Genomic DNA, 18,937 nt, shown 5'->3' with positions numbered 1-18,937 from the left:
CCATCACCCTCCCAGCAATCTTCATGTTGTTCACTCCCGTTTATCTTCTGTCAAGATAATTTAGTCTGTCGCCCAGTACATTGTTGCTGGAACAACTGCCTCCGAGTCAGAAACGTAAGCCTGGCTCTTCTACTTCGTCCTTCCCGGCTGGTAAGAAGGCATCACTTTCTTCCTCGCCCACCACCTCTGACACTCTCGCTGCATCCCCTTTCATTTCGGTGGTTGGGCCCCTGTCCCAGCAATGGAGGTTTCTTTAGCCCCTGATTCCCTCTCGGTTGCTGCCCTTGCTGAGGTGCGCTCCCCGGTTTCTGCCCCCACCCCCTCCTCCTGCTGTCCTTGACCACCCCTCTCGGTTGTGTCCTCCTTCGGACCCTTCCCGTCCACCTATGATCTGTCCTCCCGTTCCCTTCACTTCATTCTTACTCAGTTTACCCATGCCCCTAACCCTGATTTTGCTGACCCTGAGCCAATTTAATATACTGTGTTCTTCTTTACCTTTGTTTCTTCATTGTTCTGTTGCTGTCCTTTCTCTTTTTGATAATGTCTATTCTTCTATGGAATATTCGTGGATTTTATGCCAACGTCCACGAACTCCAACTTCTGATTACACAGTTTTCACCACTTTGTGTTTGTCTCCAGGAGACGATGTTTGGTGCTCGTCCTGGTCACTTTTCTGGTTATTCCTTTTTTCTTCCCCGCCCCCCCTCCCCTCCCAAGCTCTTGCTGGGGCCCATAACTCTGCTGCTCACTTCATTCGTTCTGATATTCCCTTCATCTCCCTACTGTTTCCATCCCTATCCATTGTTCTTCTGTCCGTGTTTTTGTGATTAAATGGTATAGTTTGTTCCATTTATCTCCCCCCCAATGCCCCACTTTCCCTTCCTTATCTTAAGCACCTCCTGGACTCCTTGGCAGAGCTGGTGCTTCTTTTGGGTGATTTCAACTGTCGACATACTCTCTGGGGTGACATTCTGACAAACACCCAAGGCCGCATTTTCGAACCGTTCGTCCTCTCTTCGTCCCTGTCTCTTCTGAATTCTTTTGAGCCCACCCATGTGGACTCTGGACCTCGCACCCTTTCCTGTCTTGATCTTTCTCTCTGCTCGTCGTCCCGTTACTTAGATCTCACATGGCGGGTTCTTGATGATCTCCATATCGGAGACCATTTCCCCATCCTTGTTTCCTTTTTCTTTCCACCCTTCCCTCTCCTTCCGTAGGTGGCAGTTTGCCAAAGCTGACTGGAATCTGCTCTGTTCCTCGCTCTACCTGGGCAGGCGGAAGTGCATTTCCTGGTGGAATGCAGACTGTGCTCGGACTGTCCGCTGTAAGCGTGCTGCCTGGAGGAAACACCGATGCCGGCAGTCGGCCGATTCTATTATTTTGTTTCGGAAAGCAAGTACGGTGGCCAGTATGACCATTCGTTCAGTAAAGTGCAAGAGTTGGAAAGCTTATGTTTCCACCATTACGTCCGATACAACTCTGCTGCAGAGCTTGAAGAAGATCCGCAAGATTGGGGGTAAGTTCGTTCCAGATATCTCGCCGGTTCTTCACCTCCGTGGTACTGTTCTGGTGGACCCAGTGCAGGTCGCGACCGAGCTGGGTTCCCACTTTTCTTCTGTTAGCTCTGGTTCTCGTCTTCCTCAATCCTTCCTTCCTTCGAAAACCTGCTCTTGAATCTCATCCCTTAGATTTCCGCACTTATCTCCGCCTTCCCTACTACGATCCCTTCGCTCTGAGCATTAGGCTGCTCTAGCCCTCTGTGCTTCTACGGCAGCGGGCTCGGATAACATTCATTGTGAGATGCTTCGCCATCTCCCTCCTTGCACGTTTCGGTATTTATAGTCTCTGTATAACCAGGTCTGGGAGTAGTCGTCAGTCCCTGAGGACTGGCTCAATGCCGTTGTACTTCCTATTCGGAAACCAGGGTCTCTCGGGACATCCCTTAAGGACTTCGGTCCTATTGCCCTCACGATCTGTGTATGCAAACTCTTTGAGCGTTTGGTAAATGTTCGCCTGATGTGGTTCTTGGAACACCATCACCTCCTTTCTCCTTCTCAATTTCGTTTTCGCAAGTGCTACAGCACAACTGATGTCCTGGTGAACTTGGAGATAACACAACCTAGAGATACTATATTCTATCCCAACTTCTTTCTTTTGGCCTTTGTGTAATCTTCCTCTCTTCCTCCAAAGCTTCCTCTCTCGTCGTTCATTTAGTCAGGCTTGGTACCACACTCTCTCTGCCTCTTTTTCGGCAATTCGAAGATGTACCCCTAAGTAGTGTTCTGAGCACTATTTTTCTGGTTGCTCTCAATGGTCTTCTTTTTTCCATTCCTTCTGGCATCTTCTCCGCTCTTTATGTCGACAATCTTACTCTTTGCTGTCGAGGTGATGATTCACCTCTTCTTCAACGGTGGCTTCAACTTGCGATTGATGCCGTGTTGTCTTGGGCCACCAATCATGGCTTCAGGTTCTCTGCAACTAAGACTTGTGCTATGAATTTTACTCATAAGCATGTCTTCCTTCGTCCTTCTTTGACGCTTTATGGTCTTCCCATTGTGTACAAAGATTCTGCGAAGGTTTTGGGGTTAATCTTTGACACTCGTTTGTCTTCAACGCCCCATAGCCCTTACCTCTGTGTTGAAGGTCCTTACCCTACTTAAGGTTCTGTCCCATAATTCTTAAGGAGCGGATAGGCGTACGTTCCTCTCTTTGCATTCCTCTCGCATACGATCTAAACTCGATTATGGTTACCCTGCTTACTCTTCTGCTTCTCTTAATTCTCTTCGATCCTTTGCACCATACTGGGTTGTGCCTCAGGTCTAGTGCCTTTCATTCGACTCCTACCCTCAGCTTGTCCGTTGACACTCGCTTCCTGTCTCTCCAGGACCGCTGAGATCGCTACTGTCTTCGCTACCTTCGCGGTCTTTACAACACCCTCACTCTCACCTGTGTCGTGCTTTAACTTTTCCCCCCTCCTGTAGTTACTGTTATCCCTCAACACCCCCTCTTTTTCTGTCCAGTTGTCTCGCCCGCAACATTCTCTTTCGATTAGCATTACTAATATTTCTCCTCATTTTGTTCATTCCTTGCCCCTGTGGAGGTTCCCCTTCCTCTATAGTTCAAATCCCTGACCCACATCATTAAAGCTTTTACCCCTCCTACAATTCTGAAACGCCTTTTCCTTGACATTACTGCACAGTTTCTATCTTCACAGATGGGTCTTAAGTCTGCAGACAGTGTAGGCTACTGTTGTTTTTCCTGACCACACCTGTGTGTGTCGCCTCCCTCCGGAGACTAACATCTTCACGGCAGAACTTTATGCTATTCTCTCTGCTCTTTGTCTCCAGCTTTCTCGCTGTCAATCCCTCTTTGTAGTTGTAGATGACTCTCACAGTGCCCTCATGGATCTGGAATCGTTTAATCCAGTCCATCCGGTAGTCATCGAGATTCAACATTGGCTGTTTCTTATCTCCAATAGTTTTAACAGTTGACTTTTTTCTGGGTTACCAGCCATATTGGTGTCTCTAAATGAGCGTGCGGACACTGCCGCTAAGGAAGCTATCGGCACTTATCCCATCTCCCGTAAATGTAATCCTTATTCCGACTTTTACCCAGTTATTCATTCCGGCATCCTTGCCGTAGCAGGGTTGTTGGTCTTCTGTTCCTGGTAACAAACTATGTACTCTTAAACGTAGTGCGTCCACTGTGGCCTTCCTCCTCCCACTGTAACCGACGATGGGAAACAGCTCTGGCAGGGCTGCGTATTGGCAATACGAGCTTAACTCATGGACACCTGATGGAGCGCTGCCCTGCTCCTTATTGTCCTAACTTCATTGTCCCTCTTACTGTTGTGCATATCCTTGTTGAATGTCCTGACTTCCAGGACAAGCGTGTGTCTTCCTTTCCGACCTTCCCCTGTGGTCATTTATCCCTCGATAGAATTCTTGGTGAATCGGATTCTTTTGATATTGTTCACCTGATGTGTATCTGTTCTCGTATTGGCATCCTCAGTGATATTTAGCACTCTGATTATTCTGCACATTTGATGGTGCTACAAAACTTTCCCAGCTTGGTGCCTTCTTTGATAATTACTTACTTGTGTTGGCCGAGAGCATTAGGTACATTGGGGCGTATGTTAAGAGAGGACGAATTAGGGCTTAAGACATGTGTAGCTTTTATTTTTTTTTTGATGGGTTGGTGTTTGAGTCTGCATAGTCGAAGGAGAGACTTTTTGCTTTGGCATGTTTGTGTGCAGTGTATTCGTAAGTTATTAAGATTTAGGCAGAGTATTGTAGTGTTTTTGGTGACGGGAATATATGTTGGGATTGATTGCGAGTAGAGATTGTCCATTGTGTTAGCCCATTTATGGTAGAAGTATGTGATGGTGGATTTAATGTGGTTCGACTGTATTTACCAGTCGTACTTCCATGTAATGTATATTTCCCATTGTGTTAGGCTTGAAAGGTCATCGATGTGAGGACTCTGTTATTAGTTTTCATATCAACTGTGTAGCATAACGCGAGATATTTTTGGTTGTATTTGATCGGGAATTTAATTTATGTAGTGCACAGTGTCTTGGTGCAAGAACGGAGCCTTGTGGGACCCCTGAGTGATGAGGGAAGTAGTGGGAGTGGAGGCTCAGAAAGCGAATCCTTATCTGTCGGTCGTCCAAGTAATTGCAGAGTTGTTTCCTAGTGTTCAAGGGCAGGTCAGCGTTGTTACACACATCTTGTTAAAGTCCCTCGTGTCATACGCTGTCGAAGGTCTTCTCGACGTCTTTGGTCACTAGGGCTGTCTTGTGGCATTTTTTCTGGTTGATTAGTATGTAGTTCAGCACTATTATAGGAGCGTCATGCGTCGACCTGTGGGACAAGAAGCCGAGCTGTCTTTCATTTAGTAAGTCACTGTCTTCAAGATGATGTCAAAGTCTGAGGTTTACTGGATGCTCGAAAACCTTCCCAAGCGTTTCAAGTAAGTTGATTGGTCGGTAGTTTTTGGGGTCATTATGTGATTTTCCTGGTTTTGAGATGAGAATAGTAGGTGTTTTTTAAGAGTTGAGAAAATTATCTGGAACAAGGGAGGCATTATTGAGAGCAGTCAGGCCGTTGATAAGCGTCATAGGGAAGCGTCTAATGAGTTCATGCCCTATACCCGAGGCCTCCGGGGCTCTGTTGGAAGGGGGGGGGGGGTGCTCAGTAGCATCATCTTGACTTCTCCTGGTGTCAACGGTTCTGAAGTGCAGTTGGCTGTGTGGGTGAAAGATTGTCTGCCAGTGTTGCCGGAAAACTTGTATGACATCTGCGGCTCTGTGATGTTTGTCGTTGCGAGTAAGTAATTTGTTTTAAAGAGGTGTAGTTGTTTACCTTGATTTTTTTAATGAAGTTCCAAAATTCTTGAGGGTTTGTATTTGTGCTGTGTATTTGAACAATTTGTGTTTATTTTATAAATAATACAAAACTAGGCGTGTCCAGTGCTTGGTGTGATCATTGACCAGACTATTCAGTACATGATTGCGGAGTATAGTGAGGCCCAAGAGTACTTAGCCATGTCTGTGCTGGTTTTGTATGAATCTGTTTTGGTAGTGTCACAGTAAAATCTCTAGGAAGACATTCGGCCTAAACCATTATCACCTATTCTACTCTACTACTTCTCTACATGTCTAATCAAGAACTGCAGCCAAAAACAACTACTACTACTTCCAGCCCCCTCCCCGCTCAGCTCGTTATCGCCGTGGGGGGGCTTAGTGCGCGGCTGCCGGAGTGTGATGCTCCTTGGGACAGTCCTTTGTCCCTTTCTAGCCTTGTGCTCCTGCTGCCGTCCTCTCCAATTCTGCTGGGCATCTTTTCCTTTTCCTTCTGTTTCGTTTTTCTCCCCCCTCTTCTCCTATCTGCTTGCCGTTTCCTGCCGACCTTTTGCTCGTTCTGGTTCTTCCCTTGGACTTCTTCTATTTTGACGCCCGGGTGCTTGAGGAGGCATACTCTTGCACCCATAGAACTGTAGTACCCGACGTCGAGAGCGAGGGGAAACTTTTATTGTCAATCCCCATTTCGTCACTGAACCCGATCTCGACGGACTGACGGTTCTTAAGGTGGCGTTTGTGGGGCGTATACTCACGACGCACCCCTAGGAGGCCCCGGCAAGATCGGCGATAGCTTCTTGTTGGGTGTCCTGCCTCTAATTATGGCTCCGTGGTGGGTGTGGGGGCACATTCGTGAATGAATTCTTCTTTTCGTCATGATGATAAACCCTGTTTCGGCTGCTTTTGGTTTACCTTCTCAGGCTCGTGGGGTGGGCGACCAAGCCCCCGGGTCGGTCCGTATTGGAAGACCGGGCTCTGTAGCCTCCGCTGCATTGGGCCCCGACCATGCTCCTCCTTTGGCTTCTCTGACTCCTTCCCCTGGCTCCCCTCCCTCCTCTGTGGTTGGGTCGAGCCCCAAGCCCCCAGTGGTGACTACCTCGTCCCCTGGCGCGGCTCCTTCTCTAGTTGTAACTACTGCGCCTTTTAACCCCTCTCTCTCTGGGGGTTCTCACCGCCGTCCTCGTCACGGCCGCCCTCGCTCGATTCCTTCCAGTTCTGCTACCTATCAAGCCTTGTTTGGTCCCGCTTCGTGGGCCAAATATTTTGATCTCCTACCTCTTGATTCTGCGCCTCCTGACGATTTCTCCCTCCATCGACATCTCGTTGATTCCGTGGATGCCTCCATTGCTTTCAACCCCACTCGTCTCGGTACACGTGTCGCTGCTGCTCCTTCTCAGGATGCTGCTTCCCGCTTGGCTGCCTTATCCTGCCTTGGCGAGACCCCTGTTCGGGTCTCGAAGAACGCTCAGTTGAATGCCAGTGTTGGCACTATTCTGCTCCCGCCCCATGTTGCGACCGGTGTTCGGGACCTGCACGACTGCCACGACGATATTCGACATATCCTTGCTGCCCAGGGCCATTCTATTCTCCAGGTGGACACGTTTACTCGTCCCCCTCGTGGTAGCCGTCGTTAACCCCTCCGGGTTGTGAAGATTACCTTTGATGGTAGGACCCTTCCACCCTCTGTCATTCTTGCTGGTGCCAGGTGCTCTGTCCAGGAGTACATTCATTCTCCTCGGCTCTGCAACAAGTGCTGGAGGTTTGGGCATGGTGCCCTCCGCTGCTCCGGGACTGTCTCTCTCTGTCCTTTGTGTGGTGGCGAAGGTCACTCTAAGTCGGAGTGCACTTCTCCCCAGGCTCGTTGCCTCAACTGCGGTGAGGCCCATCCTACCTTCTCCCGTGCGTGTGTCCATTACAAGCTTGAGGCAGCCGTCCTCAACTTGAAGCACCGGGAGCGTTTATCTTTTCCTGAGGCGAGACGCCAGGTTCGCCGGCTCCCGCCTTATGCTAGTATCTCTTATGCTCGCGTGTTGCGCTCTTCCTCTCCTCGTCCTTCCCGCCTTCCTCAGACTCGCAACCGTTTCCGGGCCTTGGACCCTGATGCGCCCACTGCCCCCTCCTTTGTTCCTTTGGGTTCTCTCCCGAAGGATCCTCCTCCTGGTCCTCTGTCTGGGGTTCCCCTTCCTTCTACCCGGTCTGTCGTGTCTTCTGTGTCTTCTTCCTCGTCCCCCTCCGATCCTCCTTCCCATCCTCTTCCTCCATCTGTCGGCTCTCCCCACCGCCTGTCGGTGCGGGCGGATGTCCATCGCTCTCCTAACGGCCGTCGTGTGTGCTCTCGTTCGGCTTCTCCTGTTGAGACACTGGAATCCGTTGCCCGGTACGTAGTTGCTGGGACACCGGTCTCTTTAAGTCAGAAGCGTAAGCCTGGCTCCTCTCCTTCCTCTTCCCCGGCGGGTAAGAAGGCTTCGCTTTCTTCCTCAGCTCCTACTTCTGGCTCTGTTGCTCCTTCCCCTCCCGTTTCAGTGCTTACGCCCCCCTGTTCCTGCTATGGAGGTTTCTTTGGCCCCTGCTTCCCTTTCGGTTGCTGCTCTTGCTGGGGTGCGCTCCCCTCTTTCTACTCCCCCTCTTCCTGCTGCTGTCCTTGACTGCTCCTCTCCGTTGTCTCCTCCTCTTCCTCCTTCTCCTCCTCCTCCGGACCCCGCCCGCCCTCCTCTGATCTGTTCTCCCGTTTCCTTCCCTCCGTCTTTGCTCAGTTTACCCATGCCCCATAACCCGGACTTTGCTGACCCTGATCCCGACCCTGATATTCTTTAACGTGCTCTGTTGCTCTTTCGCCTTTGTTTCTTCCTTGTTCTCTGTTTTTGTCCTTTCTCTTCTCGTCGTTGTCCATTCTTCAATGGAACGTTCGAGGTTATTACGCCAATTTCCTCGAACTCCAACTTCTGATTTCGCGGTTTTCGCCCCTTTGTGTCTGTCTCCAGGAGCCAATGCTTGGTGCTCGTCCTGGTCGTTTTCGTGGCTATTCCTTTCTCTCCCCCCCCCCCAGCCTTTGCTGGGGCTTCTAATTCTTCTGCTCTCTTGATTCGTGCTGATGTTCCCTTTGTTCCTTTGCTTTTTCCTTCGCCTCTCCATTGTTCTGCTGCTCGTATCTTTGTGGGGAAATGGTACACAGTTTGTTCCATTTATCTTCCCCCGAGTGTCCCGCTCTCTCTTCCTGATTTGAAACACCTCCTAGACTCCTTGCCGGAGCCTGTGCTCCTGCTGGGTGACTTCAATTGTCGTCATTCTCTTTGGGGTGACGTTCTGACGAATACCCAGGGTCACCTCCTTGAGCCGTTTCTCCTCTCTTCTTCCCTGTCTCTTCTGAATTCTGGTGGGCCCACTCATTTGGACTCTCGGACTCGCACCCTTTCTTGTCTTGATCTTTCTCTCTGCTCTTCTTCTCTTTACTTAGATTTCACGTGGCAGGTTCTTGATGACCTCCATGGAAGTGATCATTTCCCCATCCTTGTTTCCTTTTTCTCTTTTCGCCCTTCCCTCTCTTTCCCTAGGTGGCAGTTTGCTAAGGCAGACTGGACCCTATTTACCCTCAGTGCTGCTCTCTCTGACCTCTCCCTTCTGCCTCTCTCTCGCACTCTCCTCCTTTTTCATGACACTGTCTTCAACGCTGCCCTCCGCTCTATTCCTCGCTCTTCCTCTCGGGGTCCACGGAAGTGCGTTCCCTGGTGGAATGCGGACTGTGCTCGGGCTGTCCGCTGTAAGCGTGCAGCCTGGAAGAGGCACCGCCGTAGGCAGACGACCGATTCTTTTCTTTTCTTTCGGAAAGCGAGTGCGGTGGCCCGTAGGGCCATCCGTACGGCTAAACGTGAATGTTGGACATCTTATGTCTCAACAATTACGTCCGAGACCCCTCTGGCCCAGGTCTGGAAGCGTATCCGCAAGATAGCGGGTAAGTTCGTTCCCGATGTTTCACCGGTCCTTCACCTCCATGATACTCTTGTGGCGGACCCGTTGCAGGTCGCTTCCGAACTGGGTTCCCACTTTTCTTCTGTTAGCTCTGGTCTTCATCTTCCCCAATCTTTCCTTCTTCGTAAACCTGTACTTGAGTCTCGTCCTTTAGATTTCTGCACTCATCTTCAGCTTCCCTATAATGATCCCTTCTCTCTCTCTGAACTTCGTTCTGCCCTGGCCCTCTGCGGTTCTACGGCGGCGGGCTCCGATGGTATTCATTATGAGATGCTTCGCCATCTCCCTCCGAGCACGTCTCAGTATTTACTGAGTCTGTATAATCGGATCTGGGAGTCGTCGTCAGTCCCTGAGGGCTGGCTCGATGCCGTTGTCCTCCCTTTTCGCAAACCGGGGTCTCTGGGTACTTCCCCTAAGGACTTTCGCCCTATTGCTCTCACAAGTTGTGTCTGCAAACTCTTTGAACGTATGGTTAACGTTCGTCTGATGTGGTTCCTGGAACACCATCACCTCCTCTCCCCTTCTCAATTTGGTTTCTGCAAGTGCCGCAGCACGACAGATGTCCTGGTGAACTTGGAGGTCTATATTCGTACTGCTTTTGCTGCGAAGACCTCCGTTGTTGCCGTCCTTTTTGACCTGGAAAAGGCTTACGACACCACTTGGCGTTATCATATCCTATTTCAACTTCATTCTTTTGGCCTTCGTGGTCATCTCCCTCTCTTTCTCCGCAGCTTCCTCTCTCGTCGTTCCTTTCGGGTGTGCCTTGGTACCGCTCTCTCTCCCTCTTTTCAGCAATACGAAGGTGTGCCCCAGGGTAGTGTTCTGAGCACTACTCTTTTTCTGGTTGCCCTCAATGGTCTTCTTTCCTCTCTTCCTTCTGGTGTCTTCTCCGCTCTCTATGTCGATGATCTTACCCTTTGTTGTCAGTGTGATGATTCGCCTCTCCTTCAACGCCGGCTTCAACTTGCAATTGATGCCGTGTCGTCTTGGGCCACAGATCATGGCTTCAAGTTCTCTACTTCTAAGACTTGTGCCATGACTTTTACGCGGAAACGGGTTGTTCTTCGTCCCTCTTTGTCACTTTATGGTCATCCCCTTGAATACAAAGATTCCGCGAAGCTTTTGGGGTTATTTCTTGACACTCGTTTGTCTTGGTCTCCCCATATCTCTTACCTCCGTGTTGAGTGCGCTAAGGCCCTTACCCTCCTTCGGGTCTTGTCCCATACTTCTTGGGGGGCAGATAGGCGCACTCTCCTTGCTTTACATTCCTCTCTCGTCCTGTCTAAGCTCGATTATGGTTGCCCTGCTTACTCGTCTGCTTCTCCTTCTACTCTTCGCCGTCTTGATGCTTTGCACCATACTGGGTTGCGCCTCGGTTCTGGTGCCTTTCGTTCGACTCCCATCCTTAGCTTGTATGTTGACACTGGCTTCCTGTCTCTCCAGGACCGCCGTGATCGCTACTGTCTTCACTATCTTGCGCGGTCCTTGCAACATCCTTCCTCTCGCCTCTGTCGTGCTTTAACTTTTACCCCTCCTGCGGTTCCTGTTCCTCTTCACCACCTCCCTCTTTCTGTCCGGTTATCTCGCCTGCAGGATTCTCTTTCCGTTCGTATTTCTGATGTTTCTCCTCGTGTTGTTCCTTCTTTGCCCCCGTGGAGGGTCCCTCTTCCGCGGTTTTGTACATCCTTGACCCGTATCACTAAAGCTTTTACCCCTCCTACGGTTCTAAAACGCCTTTTCCTCGAGCACTTTTCTTCTCACTCCCGCTCCGTTTCTGTCTTCACTGATGGTTCTAAGTCAGCGGACGGTGTTGGCTACTCTGTTGTTTTTCCTGATCGCACTTATGTGTCGCTTGCCTCCGGAGACTAGCATCTTTACAGCGGAACTTTATGCTATTCCCTATGCGCTTCGTCTCCTGCTTTCTCGTTGTCAGTCTTCTTTTGTAGTTGTTGTTGACTCTCGTAGTGCCCTCATGGCTCTCGGGTCCTTTAATCTGGTTCATCCAGTAGTTGTCGAGATCCAGCATTGGCTGTTTCTCGTTCACAGTAAATTTAAGTCGGTTGAGTTTTGTTGGGTTCCCAGCCATATTGGTGTGTCTTTAAATGAACGTGCGGATGCTGCCGCCAAGGAAGCTGTCCGCTCTTGTCCCATCTCTCGGAATACGGAATGCCTTTACGACTTTTACCCGGTTATCCATTCCTCAGTCCTTACCCGTTGGCAGGCTTCTTGGTTGTCTGTTACTGGTAACAAGCTACGTACTCTTAAGTGTTGTGTTTCCTCGTGGCAGTCCTCCTTCCACCGTAACCGGCGGTGGGAAACAGCTCTGGCGATGTTGCGTATTGGCCATACTCGCTTAACCCATGGTCACTTGGAGCGCCGCCCTGCTCCTTATTGTCCTAGTTGCATTGTCCCTCTTACGGTCGTGCATGTCCTTCTTGAATGTCCTGACTTCCAGGACGAGCGTGTGTCTTGCTTTCCGACCGCCCCTCGCGGTCACCTGTCCCTCGCTAGAATTCTTGGCGACTCGGATACTTTTGATATCATTCGCCTTATGCGTTTTTGTTCTCGTATTGGCATCCTTGGTGATATTTAGCGCCCTCTGATTATTTTGCGTATTTGATGGTGCTACATAGCCTTCCCGGCTTTGGTGCCTTCTTTTGATAATTACTTACTTACTACTTCCAGACGTCTAGACAATACCACCAGTCTACCACCCCCCTTCCCACTGCCCGTCACCCCACCTAGGTTGCTGGGAGGCCACGCCCTCCAAAACAAGCAGTTTAAGTGAGCCAGTTCATAGTTAAAGAAGCTATGAGCGCCACCTACCTGGCCAATATTCTGTATAAATAGGGCTACCAAGCTCTCCAAGATTCAGATTACTCCTGAGTGCTCTTGCTGAGTAGACCTGTTGACATACCCCGGTGTGGTAACAGAGCTATTCAGTTTGACTCACAGTATTCATGCACCATATTTTCTAGTATTAACGTAACGTAAATTTGTCTGTTTATCTTGTTAACTTTGCACTCTGTATAAAGCCAAATTTGATAACATTTTTATTTTGTAATTTGTTAAAATAAGATTTCTATTAAAGTAAAGTATTTTTAAAATTTTGTTCTGTATTATTGTTCTGTAAGTGTTCTCCTACAGTTAACCTCACAGTGAAGACAACTTGCAGTTTAACTTTTTTTTTAATTTTATTTTTAAATTTGTGACAGGCATTCCATCGGCCTAGAGAAGACTGCAATAACAACTATTTTTTCCCGTCACAGTAGTGTGTAATAAGTCTCCTGGATCGTATGAAAGAGGTAAACGAGTACCTTCTCATGTGGGTGATGAGCGGTGTTGTTGCACCCGCTGCTTGTGACTGTATTGTATAAGGTGTAGTTGGGTGTCAGTGTCCTCGGGCGTCTTATCATATGTGAATGTTTGGTCTGTCTCTTGCATACTGTAAATACTGCCCAGTCAGCTCTTTTGTATGCAAAACGTGGGAGGCCCTCTATGAATATTTTTTTGTGAGATATGGAGGGTAACAGAAATGTGGTCCGAACCTATGAGGGGGGGGGGGGGTAGGGAGTTGTGGTGTAGGTGGGGTGCCTGATATGTTTGTGAATATGAAGTCAGGTCGCCTGAGGCCGTTGTTAGCATAGGACGTGTGGATGTCTGGTCCCAGGAACGTTAGTCGTTTTACAGGTATATTTGGTGGAAAATATATCCGTACTGGTTTGGAGTGTTGTGGTGAAATGTGGGGTGTTTAGCATTCAGGTCAGCCTTCAGAATGACGGGCAAGTTGGTGTAGTTGTAGAGTCTAGTCAAGTTATTTTGTGATATGTTGGTGTTGGGACGATTGTAGGTGGTACTAATAATGATTCTGGGTGTGAGTGAAGTTTTATGGCCTGAAGTGTCAGAATTGCCATAATGGGTCAATAATTTTGTCTGATTAGTATGACAATTCCATCGTGTGCCTCATCCGGCGACTGGTTTATAGTGTATCCGTAGTGACGGATTATGTGAGCATTTGTGACGCACGTGCTGCTTAATGGTTGCACGTCGGGTTGGTCAGACTCAATGAAATCAGCCACTACGTATCGAATGTTGTATGTCCTGCCATTAAATTGTTATTTTACGGATCTTTGTTAGTGTTGTGTGCAAGCTCGTACAGTACCCGTGTGATCCAAGCGCATGTCGGCTGTCGTAACGATGTTGTAAGGAGTCGGTAGAGGAGGCTCTTGGGCGAGGCACGACATTGCCCTGTTTGATAGAGCCCTGAGAAGGGGGGGCCGAAGAATGGGTATGTGACGGATCTCGGCGCTATCTACGATCTAGATGCCGAACTATAGCAGTTGACCTTCCATTAATCATAGTTTCCCATCTTCTAGTTGACTGGGCTGGAAGGTGACGACCAATCAGGGACCGGCAATGGAAATCAGTGAAGCCGGGACATGGGAAGAGTACTTGGGTCGACCTGACGGTGCTAGCCAAGTGGGCTTGTTGAGCGCTGTGGACTTTACTCTTGGAGGGACTAGCCAGTGAGGCTAGGTGAGCGCTGTGGACTCCTAGAGGTACCAGCCAGTGGGGCTAGGTAAGCGCTATGCTTGAACACTGTGGACTTCACTATTGGAAGGTGCTAGCCTGTGGGGCTAGGTGAGCGCTTTGCACATTGCCGGATGAGCGTACTATCAAGTGCGCAAACGAGGGGGGGGGAGGCATTTGAAGACTGCTCCATAACGGCAGCTAGCGTAAGGGCTAATGGTGCCCTGAAGACCTCGTCAGAGGCATAGTATCAGTCATCCGTGAAGCAGGCTAGCATGAGGGCTAGTAACGCTGCTCAGGATGATCTCACATATAAACTTGTACATATTATGGTGATGGGTAAAATAACGGGTTATTTTAAGTGCTTTTATTTTTATTTACCTTAATCATTACACTATATTTCCATCAACGTTAGAGTCCTCAGAACATCAGTAGGATCATAGTTTAAAAACAACCTTGTTATGAAGGGTTCATAACAGAGCACCTCTCTCAGGAGTTTTTCCTGTGGTATGTAGCAGCCCATCGTCTTCGTGGGTCCCTTAGGAAGATACGCCTCGGGTTCGCGGATGAAATGAAGTCTCTCTGTTGGTGTGTTGGCGGTCTACGGTTGTGTATTTTCCAACAAATCCGTCGGTGGTGGTGGGGGAGGGGGTGATAGGGACCTCATTTGTGTCTGTGTGCCTACTGGATGGGTAGATCTTGGCATGTCAAGTGATATTGGCATAACCTTGGGAGAGACGGACTTCCACGATGTCAACTGAGAGGCAAAGCTCAAGGCATTCAATACTGTGGGGTTGCCGCTTCCGCTGTGTTGTTGGACTGTCGCTGCTGCCAATGCACGTGCCTCGGCTTTACAACCTCCCTAGAGGCTCGATTGTAGACTCATTCCTGCTTCCCTACTAGATTGCTGCTGCTGTCAATACTGGTCACACACCTTAGGACCAGACACAATTTTGTTATGCATACCAAGAAGCAACTGAAGCATTCAGCAGGCCACTTGGCGTAATAATTAATTCCTCTATAAAAATGGTAGAACTTCCTGATTGAAGGAAAATGGCTAATGTGGTTCCAATATACAAGAAATGGGGAAGACAAACAGTTACACAGACCCACGTTACTAACAAGTATTGCCTGCAAGTTGCTAGACAGATAGTAAGAGAGGCTGGCGTAACAGAAAAAGTCCTAACGTGGGTCAGAGAGAATCAATCAAGAAGGAAGCAAAAGGGCAGACACATCAGAGTGGAGAGAGGTTACAAGTGGAGCACCACAAAATTCCGTTCTAGGTCCCATGCTGTTTCTATTTGTCAATCACATGACAGGAAATTGGCTCCTTCATATCAGTATTTCAGATGACGCAAAGCTGACGAGAAGAAAGGACAGTGATACCTTGAGATATTTAATCAAATATAGACATACTTCAGAAATGTTCTGAGAAAATGGCTGCCTAATTTTAACCCAGTCAAATGCAAAGTTACGAAAAATGTAACAGGCGTATTAACACCAGCAATATAGGAACAAGGGAAAATTTCTTACATCAGGAGGAAAGTCCTGGGAGTGAACATAACCCCATTTGTGATGCCAGAAGTCCACATTAGCAGAATAGCAGCTGCATAATGTCATACTGAACAACTTGAGTGCATCCTTCAGACAATTTGACAAGGATGGGGGGGGGCTTTTTTAGGCCCTATATACAGCGAAGGTGAGACCTGCACTTACATAGGCATTCACAACATGGAACTCTTACCTAAAAAAAAAAAATAAAGACCATAATAGTCTAGAAAAGATTCAGTGATATGTAACGAGACTCGTTCCTGAGTTAAAGGCCGTAAAATATGAGGAAAGATTGTGGGAACTCGACCTTACCACACTCGAGGAAAGGCGAAAAGGGAATATGTTAACAATATACAAGATTCTAAAGGAAATTGACAAGGTACACAACGCTGTATTCTTCAAAGCTAGGAACAGCAAAACGAGGGTTTATAGATAAAAACTAGAAGCCAATGAGTCACAAGGACGTCAGAGATCTTTTTCAATGTTAGAGCTGTCAATAAGTTGTCAATTTACTGGCAAGATGTTAAAGTCATTGAAGCTAGTTGATTCAAAGTTTTAAATACAAATATGAAAGTTGTGTGAAAGGAGACATTGCAATAATCTAAGAATGTTTAGAAGGCGAGATGCTAGGAGCCTTCCTAGCAGCCTTCCCTAAAGGGGAGGTGTATAAGTAGTTGATATGACAAAGAAAAAAATAGGTCTTGAATCGTTAAATTAGACAACCGAAAATTAGAAAGGCGGAGTCCAAGAGCTAAGAGTTCGACCCTACAGCCACATAGTAAATACATATATACACACACAGGACGCTGGACACGGTAACTGCTTGCTGTACCTGGCCCCTGGTCTAGACCCCAACATAAGTTACAGAAGGCGTTATGGAGCTTCCAAGCTACTAGGTGGGTGTGGTAGTGGGATTAATGTCCAGTAGTGAAGTATGTGCTTTTAATACATTCTCACACTTGCTCATACTTCACATTAATAAAAATAAACTATCTTCTTGAGAATAGGTGCAGTTTGCATGAAGGGGTAACCCTCCCGATGACTGCACCAGGACAGATGTAAGGAGACGCGTTGATGGTAAGGAGGAGAAGAAAGTCAAAAGCGGTAGATGTGATGGGCCGTGGAGAGAGGAGTAGCGACGAAAACAGAGGCGAACGTCAGAGGGAGACTCCCCGCACCGGGGGGCGGGGCGCCACGGTCACGGAGGCAGCTGAGCCAGGCACGGCGTAGCGGTGCGCGCAAGACGGGAACTAATACTTCTCCGGAAACTTACGGTACGGAAAGCGCAAGCGGTACGCTTCCCAAACCACCCACAGGTCGGCGGGCAGCCGGCCATCAGGCTGTACCCTCGGCTGAGACATCCTATCCGGCACCCTATAAACAAACTCCTTCTTTGACGACACCCAGATAGTGGACGAGCACCACGGGATCGGAAGCACCCGGGCATCCCGATAAGGGCCCAACTCCGGACCCTCACAGGGCACGACCCCAGCAGATGGGACTAGGCAACCCCCAGACCGGGGCAAGGAAGAAGGGGGAACTGCAGGCGCGGCAGCGACCCCACCACAAGGCACAGGAGCCGAGGCCCCCCGGCGCACATCTTTCCGCAACATCACGACGAGGTCCCGACCATGAGGGACAACCCCCCACTGCGGGGACCCAACAGCAGGAGACGCAGGAGGGGGGCACAGGTAGCAACGTCGGAGCCCCTTACAGCACCATCATCCTCGGCGGGGGACGCCAGCTGAGCACCATACTCCCCCACCTCCTCCCAAGGCACACCACGAAGGGGGGAGACACTCCGAGCCCGCCGCGAACGCTTCGAGACAGGCCGCACCACACCACACCCAGCAGGCCCCGCCACAGGCACAGCCACCGTCGTCATATCCACACAGGCACAGCCACCGTCGTCATATCCACACAGGCCACACCCGCACCGTCCGAAGAGTCCACATCACCCACACTGTCCACATCATCCACGGAAACAGCCTCAGAACACCGACGTGCACGCTTCTGCAAAGGAATGGGAAGAGCAGAACTACAGGAGTCAACACACACAGGCACGGCAGGCACCTCACCATGCCGAAGCACCCCCTCCAAAACAGCAGAACCCGTGTCCCCGGGAGCCGGTATCACATCCACAGGCGGGGGTGGGACATGAACCTCCACCGGGACACCTTTCACTACACACAGCTCAGGCGACAGCCCGACACCCTCACACACCGGCTGAACAACCCCAGGGGCCACAGGTGTCACTAGACGTGTCGCACAGGCCGTAGAGCTCGCCTCAACAGGCGGAGCAGCAGACAGGCAGTCAGGCGCCTCAGGCACAGCACCCACACCGCCTGAACGCAACAGGGGCGGAAAATCCTCCGCACGAAGAACATGCACACGACCAGTCGCTCCCACGTCGCACGCAGCAGCCAGATGACCCTCGTGACCACACCGATAACAGGTGCGCGGTTGACCCCGGTACTGGCAGCGGAGCGTGTATCCCAACACGGACATTGACGACGGTACACTACACTTCAGCGACATCGTCAGGGTGCGGGAGCCGTCAAGCATACCAACACAGTGCCCGGCAACGACCTTGTTCCAACGAACACTCAACACTGTCCCAAACCGTTCGAAACAGGAGGTTAAAAAGTCGTCCTGAAATTCGAAGGGGGCACCATCACAGACGTCAAGGTGACACTAAGATTCACTACCTTAACGGAGCCAGCAGTATCAGGGAGAGGGTAAACACGTCCCTCACACCGCTCGAGAAACGCCTGAAAGGCAGCCTGGAGGCGGAACTTGACCACAGCACGGTGGCCCTGAAGCAGCTGGATGCCCACCAGGTCCGACAGCTGCACATGCAGCACGTCTACTAGGGCGACACCAACCAATGGATGGTCCACCGGCACCGTAAACGCCAGACCAGCTGACAGCATCCTCTTCATTGGAGGGCGAAACGTCCCCATGGCGAAGCAAACGTCACCCCGTCAGTGGCAAACCACCACCAGCAGGGCAAACAAGCGATCACCCAACGTAAACACTCGCCAGTGCGGAGAGACCTCAGGAACGTCCGACCTGGCCGGCGGTCACCACGCAACTCCCAAATAAACTATATATTGCAGCCCGTCCTCCAAACAAAGATCCAAAAGTGATTCCATTCACCCGCCAAACCCCCTGTTTATGAATGAAAAGTGGTTTACACACGACTCACAACTGCTGACGTTCCGAACATATCCGGAACAAGTGCTTCACTGACGAATTTTGTTCGAATCACAACGCTATAAATGCTTCACCCACGTACTACAAATACAAATAATCGCCAACAGAACCCAAAGACCTAACCTAACCTATCCTATGCCTATATATACACAATATGCCAATATATTATAATATTAATTTATACTTGAGAAAATTCCCGTTTTAAATGAACAGCATGTTAAAATATATTAATGCGTCTGTGGGGTCGACCGCTGAATGTAATGGACTTGAGTCGAGGACGGGTTGAATATTGTTGAAGTGACTTTACTTGTGAAT

At 49.5% G+C, this 18,937-nt stretch overlaps 1 long non-coding RNA gene across 1 annotated transcript in view; it reads left to right on the top strand.

Moving 5' to 3' along the window:
• The window catches only part of LOC138363893 (uncharacterized), a 167,598-nt gene that overhangs the window by 26,149 nt on the left and 122,512 nt on the right, over positions 1–18,937 (top strand). The window lies entirely within an intron of this gene.

Source organism: Procambarus clarkii, chromosome 12 (assembly GCF_040958095.1).
Source record: "Procambarus clarkii isolate CNS0578487 chromosome 12, FALCON_Pclarkii_2.0, whole genome shotgun sequence".
Classification (NCBI taxonomy): domain Eukaryota; kingdom Metazoa; phylum Arthropoda; class Malacostraca; order Decapoda; family Cambaridae; genus Procambarus; species Procambarus clarkii.
Note: the sequence above shows the minus strand (reverse complement) of the source record. Positions and strands in the feature narration are given on the sequence as shown.